Raw genomic sequence first — 23,330 nt, forward strand, 5'->3', positions numbered from 1 at the left:
GATAAAGATATTAAATCAAAATGTTCCTGGTTGTATTATCCATCAGCATATGTTAATCTAAAGGCCCATATTAAAGTTGTGCATGTACCGTTTCACAATGATAACATGTGAAACAGCATATGGAGCCCCTAAGGGTGATGGAAAAAAACATGAGATTGGAGAAAAATGAGTTTTTATTCCCATCTCATCTTTCTTTTCATCCCCATGTACCCATATGGGTTCTGCACATACTAAAAAACATTAAATACAGCATAATCATTTTTCACGTTTTATTTATTTTATTAATAATCAATTGCATCAATTAAACCTCAGTTAATAATGCTAATAATAACAACAAAAAATAAAAGAAGCATTAAAGATGGCTTAATAAAGTTGGTTACACTTTATTTTAAGGTGTCGTTGTTACAGTGTAATTACACGAATAAGTAACATTAATTAACTACATGCACTTACTATAGAGTTAGGATTACGGTTTGTTTAGGGTTAGTTACTTATGATTATGCATCATTTACTCTTATTACTATAGTAAGTAACATGTGTAACTGTGCCATCTTAAAGTGAAGTGTTACCATAAAGTTTGATAGTTTTATACATCTCATGTTGTGTACTCTAAAAGACACTGTTAGAGAAGTAAAAGGTGTTCAAATCACTTATGTGTGAAGTTGTCCCCGTCAATTCAACGCAAACATTGCATACATCATGTGAATTGTCTGGTAATCATTGTCTGCACATTGAATGTTTAGTGTCAAACTTGCACCAAGTTACAATGTTACAACTCACAATCTTTCACCAAAACATAGAGGCGAAATATTAGCCAATACTATTAATCCAATCTACCAAAAAATCCAATCCTATCCATGCAACAATATTTATTAATTCACCAATATTTGGATATTGTGACTTTTTTTTTTTTGGTTTGTTACTATGGTAATTTTTCCTTGACAATAAACTTCCCTGACTGCACAAGCTCAGCTGTACTCAGGATAAGATGACAGCCAAATGAATGTTTGATAAGTTAACACCTCGTGTTTTCTCCTCATTAAGGAAGTAAAGGTCACTGGAGAAGCCTGGGGGGTGGAATTGGGAGGTGTGACGGTAAACCAAGACACCATGCAGTGAGACACTACTAATCTATCACACGAAGGGGGGTCCTTTACATGGGGAGCATTGGGTTTCTCTAACAACTGTTTAAGCCACACACACACACACACACACACACACACACGTGCGCTCTCTCACACACTCTCACACACACACACACACACACACACACACACACACACACACACACACACACACACACACACACACTACAACTGATGAATCACTTCACCTTATATAGTACACAGTGGCTACATAAATATGTCCCTTTTTTGTACTTCTCAATACTCTCAAAGATGTACAATGTTTTATTATTTTCAATGATAATTATATAATTAGATTCTCAGAATTTATTTTTATTTTAATCAGCATACATTATATACGGTGCAAATAGTATCCTGATGTAAAAATGATTTAAATGATCCCACAATTATTCTACAACCCGCCAAACTAAAAGTTTAGTTTTACTTGAAAAATTGTGACCGAAATATATTTCTCTTGTAGAATAGACTGTACTTCTCAAAGTAATAATAATAATCATACAATTCATCACACATTTTTGTTTAACGTTTTAATATAATTGTTACATTTGAAAAGATTAATAAAAATGTTTTAGATTAATAGATTAATAAAATCAAAGTTATATGATTAGACATTTTTTTGAATCATTAATATTTAATTAAACCATTAAAGCGGAACCCAGAAACAATCTAATTTAGGAAAGATTAATGCAAAAATATTACATTTTAGATAACATTAAAATACATTTTAAATATCAGATCACATCCAATTCTTGTTACGTAATACAAAAAAAAAAAAAAATCATAAATTCACCATAAAAAGTAATAAAAATGCCATTTCTCTTTTGATTTTGGGATTACAAATAGTAAGACCATGATGGAGAGAATTCTAAAGGAATCATGAAATGTCACAAAACCTGCATTGCACATGAGCGGCACTACCCGATGCGATGGTGCATATGAGTTTACGGCTGCGACAGCTGCATATTCTAATCCTTGTGAACAAAATATCACAATCTCAGGACAAATTCACTGAAAAATAATGTCTGTAGAAACCCAGAGATTAGCATTTAAGGACTAAGCTCTGGTTTAAACATTGTGTGAGGGATAAAAACTGAATCATCTGGAGCGATGTCCCCTACAATATCCACTCTGCCTGACATCTGCCATTCGAATTTATTCCCAAACTTTCTCTTCATCAGTCTTCATCTCTCCCAGAACACAGACCCCAGCACATTGCATGACTCATGGAGTGGTGTAGGAAGGAAATGATGTTAACAATGCCAACCTGCAGTCAAAACACTCCCTAATCCTCCTCTCGGAGTGTGAACAAACTCATGAGCGCCGCCAGGACAGACGGCTTTGACACGACCACTACAAAACAACAAGAAATATAATACCTAGAGGATTTACCCGGGTCAAGAGGTCAAAAAGTCTCCAAAACAAGGGGCATTGTGCTTTGCCTGCGCTCTCCGTGGCTGATGGGAACAGAATATAGCGTGAGGACTATGAGGTGTTGTTATGGGTGTGAGCGAAAATGATCGATACTGACACACACACATAAAGCTGATGGAAAAGCGACAATTTATCTAGTCCTGCCAAGTGCAGGATGAGACGCAGGAGAGGTTGGCTTACGGGTTAGCAAACTTTACTAAGTGCTGTCTCTCTTCGGCCTGCGGTCACCCCAATCTCCGGCTCCAGACAGCTTTTCTAAATAGAGTTTCAGCCGAACGCAGCGTCAGCTTCTGGCATCCCGAACGAACGGCGACTGTATCTGAGACCTCAGACATGACTGAAATAACACAGACAGCATCTTACCTCCGCCTGCACTCTGCTGAGGGAACTTAATCAGTTCTTCATACACCCACACGTCCACACCAGAGTCTTATTATGCTCTCTTAAACGAGAGAAAACGTCTCATTAAGCAAACAGCTTCGACATAAAGAAAAGAATGTGCTCTTTATCCCTATGTCTCTTACTGATTCGGCTAATTATACTAATTAAGAAGGGCGCTTTTTGAAATGTTGACCATAGTTACCAAAACATGTTGCCATGGTGATGGGGGAGCAGCTGATTGGCCAGTGCAGGGTTCTAACTTCCAAGATTTTTCCATGAATTATCCAGTCATTATTACTGGATATAATGGATATCTAAAGATGATTTGATAGAAACTTCCCTCACAACGTTATGGAAGCTTATTTCTGCCACCGAATACAAAATAAAAAAAGGTAATTGTGACTTTTTATCTCGCAATACTGATACTTTGTATGGAAGCTTGTTTACGCCACGGAATAAAGTAATTTAAAAGATAATTGCGACAATTCTGACTTTTTTTTCTCACAATTGCGAGTTATATAATATAATATAATATAATATAATATAATATAATATAAAACTCACATTTGCGAGTTATAAAGTCAGAATTGTGTGATATAAACTCACATTTGCGAGTTATAAAGTCAGAATTGTGTGATATAAACTCACATTTGCGAGTTATAAAGTCAGAATTGTGTGATATAAACTCACAATTGCGAGTTCTGAGAAAAAGTCAGCCTTTTTTTCCCTCAGAATAAGACTTCATAACTCGCAATTAAGAGTTTATATCACACAATTCTGACTTTATAACTCGCAAATATGAGTTTTATATTATATTATATTATATAACTCGCAATTGTGAGAAAAAAAGTCAGAATTGTCGCAATTATCTTTTAAATTACTTTATTCCGTGGCGTAAACAAGCTTCCATACAAAGTGCAGTTACGAGTGGATGAAATATCTACAAGCTTAACATAGTTACAAAAACATTCAATATGCTATTTTCCTAAATTTTACCATTAATTTGAAACATTTTCTATAATGTTTCCAGGCCTGGAATTTGCAATTTTTTTAAATCTCGGATTTTTCCATATGATTCCTGTCAGGGATGGAGATGAAAAAAGGGATGATGGAGTTTGTGTCTGTTATTATATATTTGGCACCATGATTCTTCTGACCTTCTCACGCCCCACAAATAAAGGGTTAAAGGTCACATGTAGCTGAGGGGTGTGAGAAATTTCTGTGGCGAAGCCATCCATTAGCTCAACATCCCTTTCATTAGCGAAACGTGACCTTTAACCCTTATTGCTGGGGGATTAAAGGTCGGAACAATCATCGTATCAATAACTGGAAAACCGTGCCAACGGCGACATTTCTGCAAAATTATATTATGTTGCTTCTAGCATATTACTAAGTCCAGTAAGTGACACTTAAAGCATGTTCAGTTTTTTCTGCAACATTTAATTATATTTTTTATGTTGTATATAACGTGGCAGTTCGGAAATGAAATGTCCGGTGAGTGCCACTAAAAGGTAAATTCTATATCGTGTTTGAAAATAACATACACACCACCTGCACTAAACTCTACTCTAAACCTAACCGATAGTTTTAAAGTCACCATGAAATCATAATGGAAAAATATTATTTATTAATGGGATATTGCAGTGTTTGTTGTAAATGATTTATCCGTGCACATCATTACTTTTTTTTAATTCATGTGCCCTCATAATCTTTAATATAAATAACTTCCTCTTGCAGAGACATCTCTTCTCTGATGATGTGTTTATTGGCGCGAGGGCGGGACAACCTGTCACTCACATGAGATCGACCAATAGCAAACCACAACCATCTAACCATTTAATCAATTTCCCATGGACAAAATCAAGTTCCAAGTTGTAAGTTGTAACTTCCGTTTCATGCTTAACAAAAGCCAACCGTGCCATTTTAGGTGCCGTTCACATGTTGAGTCTAAAAACGTGTGGAAGACGCCGACCGCACCACCGCTCCCGTTGAAAGATAAATCATGAGCCGCATTCTCCATGGAGACAAAGAAGTTTCAGCAAAGGATAAATTGATTTCCAGCCCTTGCATTAGCACAACTACTATATTTATGGAGATGAGAAATAAAAAACCCGCCCTGTACAGCTATGATCAACTGTTCGTCCATCCTGGCTGAGCTTTCGATGTTGTTACGGAAAGGTAGAAGGTGATAGGTTGGTTCTTGTCACATGACCTGCGGTGCGCTTGTGACATTCTGAAAAGTTGAGATTTTTTTCATCTCGCTGCGTTGTAGACGCGCCTGGGAAAAACAATCTATTTGACCATCTACATTTAAAATAATGAAGTTAAGCGCTCAAAAACTTGACAAGGCTCCAATGAGCCTGGATTGAAGAACTATTGACAAATGCAAACTCACTATCTCCATCTGCACAAAAGGTTAATCTCCTGACTTCATGTCCACTCCTCCCTGGCAGGGCTCCTACGGTCATGGAAAACCAGGAGACATTAGGGAAATGCAATTTCCCAAACGAAAAATTAAATCTGAGGATGTCTGAACCAGCTGTACTCGACTCGCTCTGAGTGGGATTCGAACCGGGGTCTCTGACGTGGGAGGCGGGCGCGCTAACAAGCGTCAGTCGCTAGCGCACCTCTTGAGGCCAGGGTAGTGAGGTTTACACACACAGCTCTTACTGGCCTACGTCTGTTACATGTACCCCCCCTAAACCTCACTCCCATCTGGTCCACAGCACCAAATGTAACCGGTCCAACTCGCCCCGCTCCAAGCGGGATTCAAGCAGAGGTCTCCAGCGAGGGAGGCAGGCGCTAACAAGGACGCTAAAGGCCGTCAGTCAAGCGTCAGTCGCTAGCGCGCCTCATGAGGCCAGAGGAGTGAGGTTTACACGCACAGCTAGGGCCCTATAATTTCCGCGATCACGGAATCGCGGACGGAATCGCGGAATTGGCCAATTAACGCGGAATCTAGTGTTAACGCGGAATCTAGTGTTAACGCGGAATTTCGCGAAATTTTACATATTTGGAATGAAATTCTGTTTTTGTGTGGGAGAAGAACGTATGTACGGGGAAAATGCAGACGGGGGAAGCAAATCTGGGCGACACAACCCCTCCCGTCATTTCAGCTCCAATGACGGCATCAAAACAATGAAAGCATGGCGAAGCGGCTCTCCACGGCTCTGCTTTCGTCGGCGAAAAAGTTAAGAAACTCAACGCTAAGCCCTCAGTACCAAGCCGAGCAGTTCTCACGTGACTTTAATGAAGTGTTTCCCACACATAGACTAATTCGTGGAGGTGCGCCACAGAATCAACACCGGCCGCCACATATTGCGTTTCGTTCATTTTGTTTAAGGCTATTTAAAACACGCAGCGCACCAGTTGCATTTCCTTTCCCTGCTCTCCCTCGGTCTCTCTGTCACTCACGCGTCTCACACACACACACACACACGTACACGTCTGTCTATGATGCGCCGGACTGGACAAAAGCGAAGTGACACTGCGCGTGAGAGATCGAGTGTGTCCGAGAGCGCGCTCGACAGTGCGCTCGAGAGAGACAGAGTGTGACTTTTATTTAACTTTAGCTATATAAACTAATATATTTTATTTTGCTGGACAGTTTATTTTGTTGTTATTTAAAGTACTTAGAGTGCAGTGTTATGTTGCATCATGCAGTATTTGTGCTGAAAAGTAAGAGTAAATGTCTGTTACCTCAAAAAATTTAAGGTCATTCCTATATTTTATTTGTGTACATTTTAATCATTAACATTTAAAGGCACACTCTTTTTACAACTACAATAACAGTAAAGGGTAAAAAAAACTGAATTCCCCCAAAATTAAAATGGAAAAAAACGGAATTTGGGAAAAAATCAAACGGAAATTTGGGAAAAAATCAAACGGATTTTATAGGGCCCTAGACAGCTCTTACTAGCCTACGTCCGTCACACAGATTATGACTGTGGCTGTGGAGGCTTTGGAAAGGCACACACACATCACGTCCAAGGCTGTGGCACTGCTGGACGTCTGCTGTGACCTTCTGAGAATTAATCATGACCACTTACGAGGAATTTCTTTTGTTCTGGTCCCAGATGGTGTGGTGCGAGATCCAATCAGACTACATGGGCTTCACAGCAAAAGTCGATACATACATTCACAAGCTGTTTAAAAAGTCTATTGTATAAGAATGAGTCCGCAGTCTTGAAGGTCATATGACTTTCCATCTCAACCTGAGCAGATCTTAATCTATATTCTTATGTATTCATTTTCCACAAAGAAAAGCTGAAACCGCTCCTACATAACAAGAGTGTTTTGAATCTGGGGGTTTGCGCAAGCAGCCTGGCCTTTCAACTGGGAAAATAGAAAGCAGGTCGTGTTGTGAGCGGGGGAAGGGGAAGCTGCCAATATTATTTTCAGCCAGATTTTGGCTTGACTATCTACGCTACTTCTCTGGCTGCCGAGACTAACTTGCTTTTAAAAATCTTCTCGATCTCTCAAGCCAACCGAGCCATACACTGTATATGTCTCCCATTTTCATTGCCCACAAAAAAGCAGGAGGCTTCACGCACTCACTTCCCCTCACAGTAAACACACCCACGTTCACGGACACAGCACATGCATTTTAATAACAAACACTGAGCTTATTCTGCATCTGTGACATCATTTAACCTGCCTCTGCATTATTCATGAGCCTGTTTGCACATAAAAATACGAACAGGATAAAAACCGAGAGGGAGCTGTCATGTCTCGCACTGTCATCTCTCATTTACAAACAGCATCTCTAAATCACTTTCAGCACTACACATCAATAACACACACACACACACACACACACATACTTCAGCTCAGATGTTGAAGGATTTTGCTGGATCTCAGAGGAGCCAGTTAGCATTAGCAGGAAAACCAGATATGAAAGCTTTTTTGGATGCCACCTTGTGTTTGAGGATACATTACTGAGAACTGGGTGTGATATGTTTTCTAATGAAAAAAAAAAAGGCATATATCAGTACTAAAATAGACACTACAGTCCTCTTTAAAACAAAACCTAATTCAGTGGACTAAAACATGAACCAAGTAGAAAATAACCAACATTTCTATGCACTTTTACAGGTTCTGACCTTAAAAGTGGATCTTTGTTAGGTCCATTCTATTCGTGACTAGGTCTGTCAACTTTCCATATATATATAATGTTGTTGTAGTTGCTGTTATTCTTTAATTACTTTTATTGGTATATAAATTATTTGTTTGTTAAATTAATTGTGTGTTTTATTAGCCCTATTTAATTTATAATTATTGTCAACTAATTTTTTTATAATCAATTTGTTGTTTTCATTATTATGACTATAAATAAATAAAACTCAATAAAATAAAATAAAATATTATTACTAATATTAATAAAATAAAATATTATTAATAAAATAAAATAAAATATTATTACTAATATTAATAAAATAAAATAAAATACTATTATTAATAAAATAAAATAAAATATTATTACTATTATTAATAAGTATTATTATACAACAGTAATATGTATTTCTGTGGCGCAGCTGCTACATGGAAAGGCATTAGCAACACAAAGGATAAAAGTGTTTTCCAAATGCGTAAAAACCATGACGCATATATTGCTGTTGTGATTTTGTCAATTTAATTGAACCTTTTTGCATAAAACTGAAGGAAGACATTTTTTTATATACTCCGGCAAAGGATACTTGTTAACCGCATAATTAGTCACGGCATCAACCAGACTGTCAAAGCTTATTAGCCAAGCCTTGACCCCTCAAGTTCGAGTTCAATCCTCTTTAAAGGAGTCTGAGTTTAAGTTCGAAAACTCTCTGAGAGATCGTATGCCAGTCAAACGCTTCGAGGGGTTTGTTCTTCAATTATGTGAGAGAAAGAGGAGGGAACACTCCTTCCACTAAGACACGGATGAAAGCCCCATAAATTGACCTGGAACGGCTAGAAAGGCATCTGCTTCTGTCTCTTTTTTCGAAGACATTTGCATAAGACACTCTGTTTGAACTTCTATAATTTGATCAGAGATGCATTTCAGGCTAACGGTGCTAAATTTCATCAAATTATGATAAAGGATGACAGCAGCAGCCAAATCCCAGCGGGCCACTATCTATTTTCAGAAGGTATAGGTTAACAGGGTGTCATAAGAGCACGCCGGCAGCATTTTCACCAATGGTTCCTCTATTCTTCTACTTTCTCGGGGGGACAAGAAGAGTTTTTTGTGTGTGTGTGTGTGTGTGTGTGGATGAAAAAGTGTGAGTGTGTTGTACTAGAGTGTGTACTCCATGGCACTGAGAGCTTTCCATTAGGGGAGCATGAATCACAGTGCGTTCTCCTCCTCTTCACCGCCCTTCAAAACAAAGTGATCTCCAGTAGGCTCATCTGAACTAGCTAGTGCAATCTCTCATTCTGTCAGAGACCGCTCTGCTCCACACCAGCACGGCCCTGGGACAGTCTTTACAGCTTGCATCTGCCACCCTTATCCGAGTTTGGTGCCGAAGGCCTAAGCAATCCAATTCGGCGTTGAAAGAGAGCACCACCAGGTATTAACACAGGGTGTACCAGAGGGAGACTGGGATAAAAGTTCCTGAAATGGCTATAAAACACCCCAAAAAAGCATATCCTCTCTTGAACCCTAGGGGTTTTGAGATTGAACATGATTTATTTGGTCCATTTTATGGCTTTTCTTGCATTCGCAGTACACCTTGTGGGAGAGCAAGAAGGTCTGCTGACTCACAGGTGGGGGTTAAAGGTCAGAGCCGGCCGAGGTCAGGCTACAATTGGGCGTCAAGAAACTCGTGCTCAATAAGCTTCTTAACTATCTTGATGGTTAATTTCTCCATGATAGACTTGAAAATAAATAGAGAGCAAATGGAAAATCCCCAATAATCACATTTGTTTCTCCTTTAAAGAAATTGCGACATTGTCCACAATGAAAAGTCAGAGATTGAACTCAACAATATTTCTCATCAAATTCTTACAAGTTCTTGCCAAATGATCAGAGCGAAGCTAATTTTATAACTTACTAAACAAAAAAGTTGTTTCAATTTTATTTCTTCTAAGGAATTTTAGGAGGAACCTGAGATAAAGTTGACACTTAAATGAAAAATAACTCCAAGTCTCCTGAGCCATATGTGCAATAACATTTTCCTCAGGAGTTGCATCATCTTTATACTCTTTCAAATTTGAGTTACAAATGCAAGATACCTTCCGACCAGCACCTGCTTGCATATTCATTTCTTATTGTTTACACAATCTTCTGTTGATTTTATTGTCATTTTCCATCTTCTTCTTCATGTAGTTGTTAAAAGAAACAGCCCAATAGTGAGTGTTTCCAGGCACATGTGCAGACACTTACATTTGTGAGGCTGGTTGCTATTTTTGCCGGACACGTGTAATAATAATAATAATCATTTCTCTTTTTGAGTTATAGAAGAAATCTAAACATTGTCTGCAAAAGTCTGGGGCCTTATGATTATCACAATGCAGAAAAAGCAGACAGAATTGCGAAACCCAGTCATAAAAAAGGAATTTGCCAAATTTCACAGGGGACTAATTGTCATGTTTGCTGAACTTTTAATAAATTGTTGTTAAATATCCAATATAGCAATCAGATTATGTTGGTGGTTATTTTTGTCAGGAAAAAAAAAAATAGAATAATGGTTACTTATACTTACTGTATACTTACTGTATATATTTTAACTCTTAATTTTTTATTATTAAATATTACATTTTATACATGTTTTAATGTATTCATATTTTCTTACTCCTCATTACAAAACAGATTACCAAATATTTTTTTGGGCTAGATCCCAACAGTTATTTTTATCAGACAAATACTCAATACTTCTTATATAAAGGCCAGGTTTCACTTGGTTCAATTCAGGCATTTAAGTGGCTTTTATAAACGTGCCTTAGAAAAATAATTACTGGTGTGCAATAATAAAACAATAGCAGTGACATATTTTAAGATTGGTCAGTGTAAGTTGCTTTCAGTTAAAACAGCTCAAACATGCATTTTATTCTGGCACTAGCTTAAGCCAACTGTCTGTGAAACCAGGGGTAAATGTATTAAATTAATATTATTTCATTTTAAATTATATCAAATATTTATTTTTTAAATATGCATTTTATTTTATTTTGTTTTATTTTATTTTAATATTCATTATAACAGTATACCAAACAGATTTCATTAGTTGTATAAGTTGTACAAGTTTCATTCAATTAATTAGACATACATTTTGATTACTAAAATCAGTCAAACGGAATCCAGAAAAAAATAAAATGGGGAAAAAATGGATTCCAGAACATTTTAAACGAAAAAAATTATAATAATAATAAATTGGGAAAAAAATTTCATATGGCCCTAAAAGTCAGAGAACTCAAACATTTATATTTAATCAAATTCTTCCAAGTTAGTCTACACTAAATGATCTGTGTTATGCGGTGCACATAATTTGATTGCCTCAGTTGTCTATTTTTATTTCTAATATATAAACCTGAGATAAAGGTGATACTTGTATGACAAATAACTAAGGGTGTATTCACACCTGCCTTGTTTGGTTCGATTGAATCGAACTCTAGTTCGTTTCCCCCTTTGGTGCGGACCTTTTGGGCAGGTGTGAATACAGCAATCGAACTCGGGTGCGGACCAAACAACCGAACCGAGACCCAGCTGAAGAGGTGGTCTCGGTACGGTTCCAAACGAACTCTGGTACGGTTCGTTTACGGTGTGAACATGAACCGACCCAATTGCAAGAAAGCACCGCGCCTTTGAGTTAACAGGCTTCCGTAGTCGGAGATTTTGGCATAATGGTTTGTGTTATTGTTGTTCAAGTGCGAAAGAGAATTCCATTCCGGCGCGCTGTCTGGCCACACAATACTGTTGCGCGTCTTTCTGCGCGTCGTGTGTGTGTGCATCATTGGAATGGAATGAATGAATGAGTGTGTGCATCAGGACATTCACATACAGAGCGTTCTCTTTAGTCTAATCGCGCATAGATGCAAAAAAAGCTTTTGCAGTTCATATAATGTAACGATAGTTACAATACAAGGATGATGCTGCGTTAAACTGGACAAACTTCATCGCAAGCGTTAACATTGACAGCACTTGTTAGCAGTATATTCAATAAGAATCTCATTATTTGAATGTGTGAACATAGCCCCTCTCTATGAATGAAAACTTTATACCTTATCCGTCTTCTGTGCAGTTTCTTCATATTGCGTTTGTACAGAATAACACAAAATTAGTAAAATAACAAATATTGCAGTACGAAATATCTCCATGCTGAGCCTTTTTTGCACTTCCTGATTTCCCTACTTGAGAATCCTTGTCCAATGAATGGACGACCTTAGCACACGTGTGGTTTTGTTTACAAATTTTGGTTCACTTGCAAAAAGAGCAGTGTGAAAGCGAACCGTACCAAAAAAAAAAAAAGAAAAAAAATTTGGTCCGGACCAAAGCAAGTGAACTATCGGACTTTCCTGGTGTGAATACACCCTAAGTCTTCTCAGTTGGAAGAGTAAGCTCTGAGCAATAACATTCCCCTCTGGGAACCAGCAAGACAGAAAGAAACTAGTTCCATCAAAAAGTTGTACAGTACGTGTAAACAGCATGGTCTTCCTGGTAAAAAAAAATCGGTCCTTTCTGGTTCCCAGAGAAAATTTGTATTGTTCGGAGGTTGATCTTGCAGCACTAACCCACACAGACCAACCTGGACCAGCATATAAATGCATGGCGGTGTAAGCTGCATGTACCAGCGGGGCTCTCTGCCCCCTCTCAGGAGCCCTTTATTGTTTCTCAGCCTCCTCAAAGCCAATTGTAGGCCATGGGCTGTGGTCTGCACAACCTCCACACACGCTAATTCTCTAGCAACCTGCCTACACACTCTCCAAACATCAGAGTGTTGTGTTCAAGGACAAAATCACGGTGTTCTTTTTAAAGGGAAAAAAAACATCACATTTTAGATGAACGGTCAGCTGCTTGTAATACATCAGTGCTGAACATTTCGATATCTGCTTTTGCCTGACAGTGGATGTAACATGAACTCCAAACCAGAAGATCCCGCGGCTTGACCGGAGACCAAACAGATCCTCTGCAGAGCCTGATGGCAAAGCACCCATTATCACAGATAAAACCAAATAATGCGTAACAATCAATATTTCATGAGCTCGGCTAATGCACCCTCTTCAATGTTCCAGTTACAAATGCAAGGGATTGTTTGTTTGTTGGTATAAAAGTATTCACGTTCGCATCTCTGCCCTTTAGATGCTAAAAACATAACATTTATGTGAGTTGTTTAGGGCTTTGGCATTGCAGTGATTTGTTTCCCTGACAACCACTTAAGGAATGACGATGCCGAGCTTGATTCTGAGCAAATAAAACGTGGCTTTATTTAACATTTGCTGTACTGACATGGTATTGCTTTTTAATCTTCAGTTAAGGCCCTTTCGCATGACTCATGTCAGAGCTTCAACACATCTCACCTGTCATGCTTTGACCTCGACATGAAAAGATTTGGAGATAGTATCACGGCAGGGCTGCTAAGAAAGAAGTATGCACACTGAAAAGTGAACATAAAAGAGTATTTGAGTTTAATATGCAAAAAGTCCTGCAAAATTGCACAGAAAAAATGCAGAAAGAGAAAAAAGGATCATTCAAATACACTTGCGTGTACACTTGATATGACAAACAAACAAAAAAATCAACAATCAGAAGAATTTCTACTATCTAAAATGGCTAAATAATGTTTTTTTCTCCATGTGGCAATGTGAAAAATTCAACCTGGTATGTGAAATATTCAACCCAGGCTCACTGTGCATACAATTCACTGCAGTTTCCAGCTGAAATGAACACAAGTGGCAGTGAAACACCAAAAACTTTGATTCCTTTTTACACAAATTATGATTACAGGGGCAGATCAATTAATGAAGTCTCCCCTGCTGAAAAACCCATGTTGGTCCAGTCCTGGTCAAGCTGGTGGACTAGTCATGCTGTTCTCAAGCAAAACCGAGCTGGTCCACCAGCTCTCCCGCTTCCAATGATGGGGATCAACAAACCAGCATCTCATAAAACATATCTTATGCTGGTGACCAGGATTTTCTAGGAGGGTCATTGCACAGTTCATTACACAATACTATTTTATCACCTCAAAACACTTTTACCATAGTACATGATTTGTAAACTAATACATTTTGATATTTGCATCACATATCCAGCTCCATATGTATGGCTTTTCTGACATAGTAAACTATAGCGCACCTCAGTGTTCAGTTATGAGTCCCATGAAACAAGGTTGAACAAAAGTGCTCAAAGCTGAGCAAAACCAGGTAAAGTGGCATGGTTGCTTCAGCAAATGTATTTTCTAAACACTATCAGTTAGGTTTAGGATAGAGTTTGGTGTAGGTGGTACAGTACGTTGCTTTCAAATGTGACAGTGCATTAACCTTTTAGCGCCACCCACCAGACATTTCATTCCCGGAATGCCACGATACATGCATGAATCAACATAATAAAATAATGGCACAGTCATGTTTATCTGTTTTGGAGAAAATTGAAGCGGCTCTCACTGGACATTTCACTTTGAAACTAGTAGCAACGTAACATCATTGGGTTGGACCTATTCCTTGCAGTAAGCCTAAAAAACATAACATTTTTGGGAAATAATCTCATGTGTCCATCCATTTTAGCCACGGGTGCCATTTCCCAGAGAGAGACTGGTTCATTTTGTATTTCTGCAATTTCCACAATGACAGTGCTGCGATGATTGTCTCAATTTTGAGAGGAAAAACTTGCAAAAGCTAAATTATCTCATTGTCATGAGATTAAAAATAATGCAAAATACTACAACAATTTTAATGCACCCACCATTTGTACACCTTATTGTATCTATGCACAGGATCAGACTTCTTTCTTGCTCATTTTTTACCCCTACATTGCCTATATAATTATTAAAAGTGTCCGTATAGTCTTCAGTGGTGCTTCAAAAGGTCAGGAACCAATGGTTTCAAAGTTGAAATGTTTGAACCTCAAAACGGTTGAAGCCTTTATAAATGCTAAAATATAAAAACTCTACTGATGACTCACCAGAATGCGTCCTGGAAGATCTATGATGCCAAGAAGACGTGACTGCCGAGTAATCACTGAGAAACCTTTACTTTCAACCTCTCTGAAACCTGAAACATAAGGTGATAAACACTGTTAGACAGATTTTCAACCTTATATACCCACCACATTAATATGCAGCTTCTATTGTACATAAAATGTTACATAAACTGAGGCTACAATGTAACTCGGGTGCAAGGTTGAACTCAATGTATCTGTACACGCCTACGGTACTTTAGATTTGCTGCTAAAAACGAACATAGAAAATGAGTCACAAATCAAAAGGAACATCTCCAGCACTTAAACTTGTTCTTTTAGAGCACTTCAGATTGTTTGGATGCATCTTAACAAGATCATTGATATTGATTGAGGTTGAGTAGAGGAAAGGTCAAACCCAGGACCGTGTGGTGAGCAAATCATGAGTAGATACAGCATCTGTGCTCTGCGGGATGTCCCTTCAGCACGTAGTTCTGACTCACACGTCTGTTTGGCTGTAAATGAAACGTGTTTTATCTCTCACTGTTCCTCTATGCAGAGACATATTGTGTCCTCCTACCTACAACAAGAGCCTGTTGAACTGAGGATAGCACATCTCAGAGCTCCAGCTGAGAAAGCGTGATCAGCGTGCAGGCCAGAGACAGTGTGAGGAGGAGGAGATAGACCACTTGTAGAAAAATGAAAGGGGGATTTGCAATGCTTAGTATGGCAACTGAGTGAATGCTGGTCAAGGCTGGTTAGCGCTGAGAAGATATTTTGAAGAACGTTTTTTGTTCATCCAATGAAAGCCAGTGGGGTTCAATGTTGTCTGGTGCTTCGAAATATCTGAATAAAAAAGTCATACAGGTTTGCAATAAAATTATTATGGCTTCCAGTTAACTATTCCTTTAAGCTAGTTAGCAAGTCTGTGATGGACACCACCATTTTAAGGTAGGAAAGAGCATAAAAAATAAAAAACGATCGGTCATTAAAAAAAAAAAAAAAAATGCATGTACTTTTTAACCACAAATGCTCTTCTTGCGCTAGCTCTGCGATGCGAATCCACGACTTCACGCATTACATTGAAAGGTCACGCGTGACGTAGACGGAAGTACCGACCCAGTGTTTACAAAGCGAAGGTGCAAAGACTATGTTAAACACCCGTTACAAAAAAAAAGGTAAAACAATGATGTCGGACAAGTTTGAAGTTGGTGATTACGTAATGCATGAAGTCGTGGACGTGCATCGCAGTGCTAGTGCAGGATGAGAATTTGTGGTCAAAAAGTATGAAAATTATTATTATTATTATTATTTTTTTTTTTTATCGTTTCGCTAGATAAGACTCTTAGGCCATGTTTACACGGAAACGATCTGAGGAGAAAACGCAAAAGTGGCGTTTCGTTTTCACTTTTTATTCTGCGTTTAGACGAGCGTTATGGGGGGGAAATCTGAGTGCATATGGAGACGCAAAAGTGTTAGAAATGCGATGTAGTATGTACTCCAGGCGGCTAGGTGGCAATGTGAAGCACTGCCACACAACAACAACAACAAGTCCGTGCGCCTGCGTACAACCTTCCTTCTACTTCTCTCCCTAGTAGCGCGAAATTGAAAAGACTCTTGGACGTTTATCAGAGCTGCTAGGGCAACTTGAAGGTCCGACGTATGGAAATAATCCGACATGTTGGTTGTTATTTTCCTGTACTGGCGCATGCCTGTGACGTAAATGCGTACGCGACGAGAGCCGCCATGAGCAGATTTGCGTTTTTACCTTTTTACCCGTTTAGACGGAAACGCGACGGTGGAGCGTTTTTAAGATTTCCACTTTGGAGGGTGGTTTCACTTTTTTGCGTTTTTAAGCCCCAAAAACGCCGTCGCCGTGTAAACGAAAGGCACATCCGATAAAATATTATTACGTTTTCACCCGGAATCGTTTTCGTGTAAACAGGGCCTTATTCATCGGCTGGGATCATGTAGAGCCCTTTAAAGCTGCATTGAAACTTTAAATCCACCTTTCCGAACTTCCGCTACTAGCCTTAGCCCACTAGCATAGCAGGTGTGGTCTGCGAGGATAGCGATCTGCTTTTACTTTTGTTTATTTTACTCACATTTGATTTGCTTAGAGCCCGCATCAACGGGGCATAAGCATTTACTGTGAGATACCTGCCTTTAGTTTTGTTTATTTATCGCTCACAATTGCTTTGTTTAATGGCCGACTGTTTATTTATTTATTTTACTCACATTTGATTTGCTTAGAGCAAATTTAGAACATTTAGTTTCTCCACATAGAGGAATTACAATAAAACAGATTGAAAACCTTTGAATCTCCTCTCATTCTTTGTTCAGGCTGCCTCACTTGATGGGCCATTAGCCATTGGGAGAGTGTCTGTTACACCGCTGGTCTGAATCTCATTAATATTGATAGGCCATTACCACTCCCACGCATAAACCTCTGCTGACCAAAAAACTGTCATACAAAGTATAAATTAATGTTATTGTTTTATGTGAACGATCAGGCAGGATGATTTTCACATCATCTTGAAGCCAGAACTCAAAGCGACAACATCCATTAGTCAAAAGTCTTGTGGACACATATTTAGTATGTGTTTTGTGGTTTTACTTCAGCAACTTTCATTTTTATTTTTTTTCAATAACCACGCATAAACATTATTCTCTTAAAAATACAAACATGTACATACATGTTGCTCACATATTTTGGTAGCCCCGTTTGTGCTATATAGAGTGAATTTACACCTTTGCCATTAACATGTTTATAAATAACTGAAAAAAGCACAAATGTCAGTGCACGTCAAAACATCCCAAGGGCTCCAAAAACACCTTGGTCCCCAGAGGGTTGAGAAGAGGGTTGGTCCCCAGAGAAACCATTGGTCCCCGTTGAAGTCCACTAAATATGGAGAAAAATCCTGGAATGTTTTCCTCAAAAACCTCAAAAAACTGAAATTTTTATTCTGGAGTGAACTAATCCTTTAAGTGTGAAAACATTGCATTCAGTTCACACTTAAGTAATCTTTTTAAATATATTATTTCCGTAATAAGTACTCAAGGGTTATAGCACTGAACAATTTGGTAGACACAAGACGTTACAGTAAAACACATCTAAAACAATGGGCTGAACATCAAGTCCATATCAACAGACCACTGGAATCCTGTATAAATTGAATTTCTGAATACCTGGCATTCTGAATGTGGTGCTGTGAATCACATGAGCTTTAAATTCCAAGACTGATCACAGGACACAGTGCTGTGGGAGGGACGTGATGGGGATCTGTGGTCTGTGAAGTTGAGGTGGAGTGCGGTTATTCGAAGTCTCCCGTGACTCTCAATTGCAGTGCTGTCACTCCAGTTTGTGTCCAAACAGCATAATAAGGGGTCATTACGAGACCAGATTGGAAAATAATGGAAGAGTCATTAAAGCCTGGGGGAAACGATATCTCTCCACAGTGTGGGGGGACAGGTAGACTATTGCCCTGAGCAGATTACCGTAATGAGGTAGAGTGTCTCTGCCAAAAGCTACGTTCACACAGACAGTGTTTGGACTGATAACCATTTTTCATTAGCAGGTGTGACTCAAGTTGTGATATTAAAACAACACTTTGCAATAGCAGCTTGAATTCTGTATGATTAACAGTCAAGCTCATTTTCTAAAAAAAACAAAACAAAAAAAACAAACACGGGACAAGTAGCCGTGAAGTATAATTCAAATTTGTTCAAGTTTGAAATATGATGACATTATATACTTTTGTAAAGAAATTTGGGCAACACTTTACAATAAGGTTCATTAGATAACATTAGTTAATGCATTAACTAACATGAACTAACCATGAGCAATACATTTGTTACAGTATTTATTAATCTTTGTTAATGTTAGTTAATAAAAATACAGTTGTTCATTGTTTGTTCATAGATTAATAAACTTTAACTAAGATTAATACATGCTGTAGAAGTATTGTTCATTCTTAGTTCATGTTAACTAAGGTAGTTAACTAATGAACCTTATTGTAAAGTGTTACCGAAATTTGTTATAAATTACCATTATTTCATTTATATAAATGTGTATATAATATATATGGGTACATAAAATCCATAAAATATAATTTGATATGATCTGTCACTGTCATAGTTTAATGTAACTGAGAAACGTCTGTCTCTTATGTTCACCAAGGCTGGATTTATTTTGATCAAATACACAGCAAAGAAAACAGTAATACTGGACAATATTATTACAATTTAAAATAACTGTTTTCTGTTTGAATATATTTTAAAATGTAATATATTCCTGTGATGGCTAAACTGAATTTGCAGCACCATTAATCCTTTCTTCAGTCATATGGTCCTTCAGAAATCATTATAATATGCTGATTTTCAGCTCAATATGCTTTCTTATGATAACAATAAGAAATGATTTCTTATTATTATCATCAATGTTGAAAACAGCTGTGATATTTGTGAAAAACATGATACATTTCTTTCAGGATCCTTTGATGAATGGAACGTTTAAAGAACAGCATTCATTTAAATTATAGGCAACATTTTAGTTTAGGATCCAGGTAACACTTTATTTTAAGGTGCTTGTAATAAGCAGTAATTAACAGTTAATAAGACACTTATAAGACCTTATAAGATGCATATAAGATGCATATAAGCATTAACTAATTATAATAAATAAATTAAATTAAAAAATAAATTTCTCAAGTATCAATACATTGCACTTTTAGAACAGCCGAACAAACATAAATGGTAACACAAACTCCCAGTCCCTTAAAAATTTACCTTGCCAAGAGGGAGTAGTTTCCCTGATCTCTTCAGGGCCTGGACCTTTATGTTAACCCTTATATGAAGTAGTTAATGCTTATATGCATCTTATATGCATCTTATAAGGTCTTATAAGTGTCTTATTAACTGTTAATTACTGCTTATTACAAGCACCTTAAAATAAAGTGTTACCAGGATCCATTCTCACTAATAACTTGCTTATTATCATGCATATTACTAGGATATTGTCTGTTTATTAGTACTTATAAAGCACATATCAATGCCTTATTCTGCATGACCATATTCTACATCGTTTAATCCTACCCAATACCTAAACTTAACAACTACCTTACTAACTATTAATAAGCAGTCATTAGGAATTTATTGAGGCAAAAGTCATAGTTAATAGTTAGTTAATAGTGAGGACCCTCAACTAAAGTGTGACCAATTTATAATTTAAATTGTTTTTGTACAATTTACTGTACTTTTGATAAATTTAATGCATCCTTGCTGAAATAATAAAGTATTCATTTTTTAAACAGTAATGCATATGAAGGGTGGAGAGTGTGTGATCAAAGCCAAAGAAAAAAAATAGAATTGGTCTGGAGAAACTTTCCAGGTATGCATACCAGAATCTAATCTCCAGTTAAACAATTCATCAGTCATCGGCATTAAAAAAAACAGTCAATCATCCCATCAAAAGGCCGGATTCTGTTAGTTACCTGCTCCAGTATGACTGCTCCCATCCATCAAATCAATCTTCAGTCAATCAAAGAGTTGCCAAGGCAAATAAAAGTCCAGCAGCTGGGGAGAGGCTCTTAATCTCATAATCAAACAACACATCTGTGGGTGCGTGCGGGCGCACAGCTCTGCTCCGTATGCAGCTATGCCAACACACGCTCTCAATCTAAGACACTTAACTGAGGAATACACTAGAGAGGTATAGAGGTCAGGCAAACAGACTCTAATCAGATCAGCTGCCCTGTCACTAAGCTAACTGCATAGCCAGGACCTACAACAACTGCTTGGTTCCTCAGGGCTCTTCCTCACTGGAGAACAAGAGTTTGTTTCAAAAGCTAGGGAGCTAGTGCGCATTTTAAGACCTCCTAGGCATTCTAGAGACCATAAGTATGATGACTTCTAGGATACCTTCTAGTGAAGGGGAGTCGCCTCCAAAAGAGTCGATTCCTCGACTCTCAATAGCCATAGTGTCGGAATCGAATCCAGGACAGGAATCGACTCCCAGTATCGACTCCCAGTAAAGACGTGATGTGGTGAGTGCCTCAAACCAGTCAATTAGTTGTGATTGGTGCAAAAGATCAGATGATTCAAGAACCTCTTCTTTTTATTAAACAGTTCAATAATAAAAGGATGTTCCACTTCTGTCTTCAAAATTAGCGAACGCTGGTATTTTCTATAGAACAACGTTGACATTCATCATTTCAAGATAATGCCATCATGTGACTAAATTAGACCGTAAAAGTATGCTGTATAAATAAAAAGTATAGTGCTTTGTGTTGTACTTTTAAAAATATATATATATTAAGTGTGTAATAAGAACTGCTATCTCATATTTTTTAATCCTGACCATACATATTTTGATTAAAAGTAAATGGAGTCGAGGAGACGGGAATCGGAGTCGACTCCAAAAAACCCGGAATCGAACACCCCTAGCCCAGAACGCACATCACAATGTCAAAATGATGGTGGACAAAAAAATCATAACGAAAGTTATATTTAATTCAATATAAAGTGTTTATTTCATTCAACCTAATATAAAGTGTGACCAAATACACTTTTAAGATTTGAAGAACACTACAAGTGCACATTCAATACAATTAAGTGCACTTTTTGTTCACAAGGGTCAATACCAATGCCCTCTATTCAACATCATTGCATTCTGTCTCACTGTTTTTAAAGCGAGAACAAACCCTGTCTGAACAGACTCTCAGAAGGCAGCTGCCTATACTGTTGGAAGACAGCAAGGAAGCTCACTAGGAGTTTTGTAACAGAGCTATATAATATTCAGAATATAAACATGTATGTGAGGAAATTACAATATCATGGCTTGAACACGCCTCACGTTCCTCTGAATTAGCCACTGCTATTTGCAGCCGCGACGGGAAGAAATTGCCTGTAAAGAAGAAGAAAAAAGATGTACGCTCCGGTGAATAATGCTAAACAACAAACAACAGCCCCAGCCTTCAAGTAGAACAATACCATCATTAGATAACGGGCTGTTCTCTTTTCAGGACCGACCTTCGGGTTAATGAACGTATCTGCATCGCTTTATGCACCATTACATGGCTTTATCTTCCTACGGCGCTAATGCAACTCACGACAAAACTCAATGAAGAGACGTTCTGAAATAGCAGTCTACACCAGCCCTGAAATGCCTGTCATGACTATATCTCACAGGGCATGAAAAATACTGAGGAACTCACTAGTGCAACTGAGCTTGCAGGCGTTTTCTGTCGTTTTTTCAAGACCTTTGTGCACTTGCTGTGGAATATTGTCACCACTGAAAGTATCTGAACATGTTTGAAGTGGAATGAACATGAGCTGCCCCCAATATTTCACAGACAGGTGAATGTGACATTGCCCATTGTGAAACACAGTTCTCAGGAATTGTACAGAGGATATAAATGTTCTGTAATTAAAAATGATTTTTAATGCTGATTTAATCTGAAAACTGGCTTACAACACCTTGCTGTGCTTTGATCATGAAAAAAGAGATATACCTGAGCTCAGGAACATTCAAAGCAGTTATAAAACAGCTGATATGCATACATTTGCGACCGCATATCAATTGAAATTTATAGTTGCTTGGCAACCATAGACAGCCTACAGTTGACCTTATGATTATGATCATTAACTTGATGAAATTTTCCGTCATTTATGACATACCGCTTCCCCGCCATTGACGAGTTTTTACGGCAATCCATGTTTTTTCACTGTTATGCTGTAGAGGGCGCTGTTTTGGATCATCGGAAAAAATAATGCATCTCCAGAGCTAAAAAAGCGAAGAAGAAACAGAAGCAAGCGATAGAAGTATTGCCTACGCACATGTAATCTAACACAATCATCAAACATTAAAGGCACATTATGCAGAAATTGTGTTTTAGTCAAACAGTGACCCCTATAGTCGCTGTGGAACACTTACACTGTCGTAAATAGCTATCTAGACATATGTGGACATTTTTGGACTGGTCTAATTATCAACAATGGATGAATGAACAGCATCGTAAAAAAAAATGGCATACTACAAGCAAGCGCAACAACATAGAACGCAATCAAGTTTAGAAATAAGAGATTTAGGCTACTTAATCCATCAACAAGATCGCCAGGTCAGCATCGCGGTTGAATCCAGTGCTGCTTTTTAGCTCGCGCCAACTAGTGAAAGCCCGACCGAGTGGGACTGTCACAAGGAAATAGTCAAAGGATTCAGTTGCGAGTAAACAGTAATTTATTGAGCACAATAGTAGATATCCGTGTGGGTCAAAATGGAAGCAGACAGAAGAAGA

The 23,330-nt window shown here is 38.0% G+C and overlaps 1 protein-coding gene across 2 annotated transcripts in view; it reads right to left on the reverse strand.

The window, feature by feature from the left end:
• large2 (LARGE xylosyl- and glucuronyltransferase 2) overlaps positions 1-23,330 on the reverse strand; it is a 72,491-nt gene that overhangs the window by 32,846 nt on the left and 16,315 nt on the right. The window contains exon 2 of one of the 2 annotated variants that reach the window (XM_056234305.1): positions 15,043-15,131. The gene's annotated coding sequence lies outside the window, so the exon portion shown is untranslated. Of the gene's footprint in view, positions 1-15,042; positions 15,132-23,330 lie in introns of those variants that run through there. The other variant, XM_056234306.1, reaches the window with a different exon arrangement.

Source organism: Rhinichthys klamathensis, unplaced genomic scaffold, assembly GCF_029890125.1.
Source record: "Rhinichthys klamathensis goyatoka isolate OS25496 unplaced genomic scaffold, OSU_Roscu_1.1 h1tg000391l_1, whole genome shotgun sequence".
Classification (NCBI taxonomy): Eukaryota; Metazoa; Chordata; class Actinopteri; order Cypriniformes; family Leuciscidae; genus Rhinichthys; species Rhinichthys klamathensis.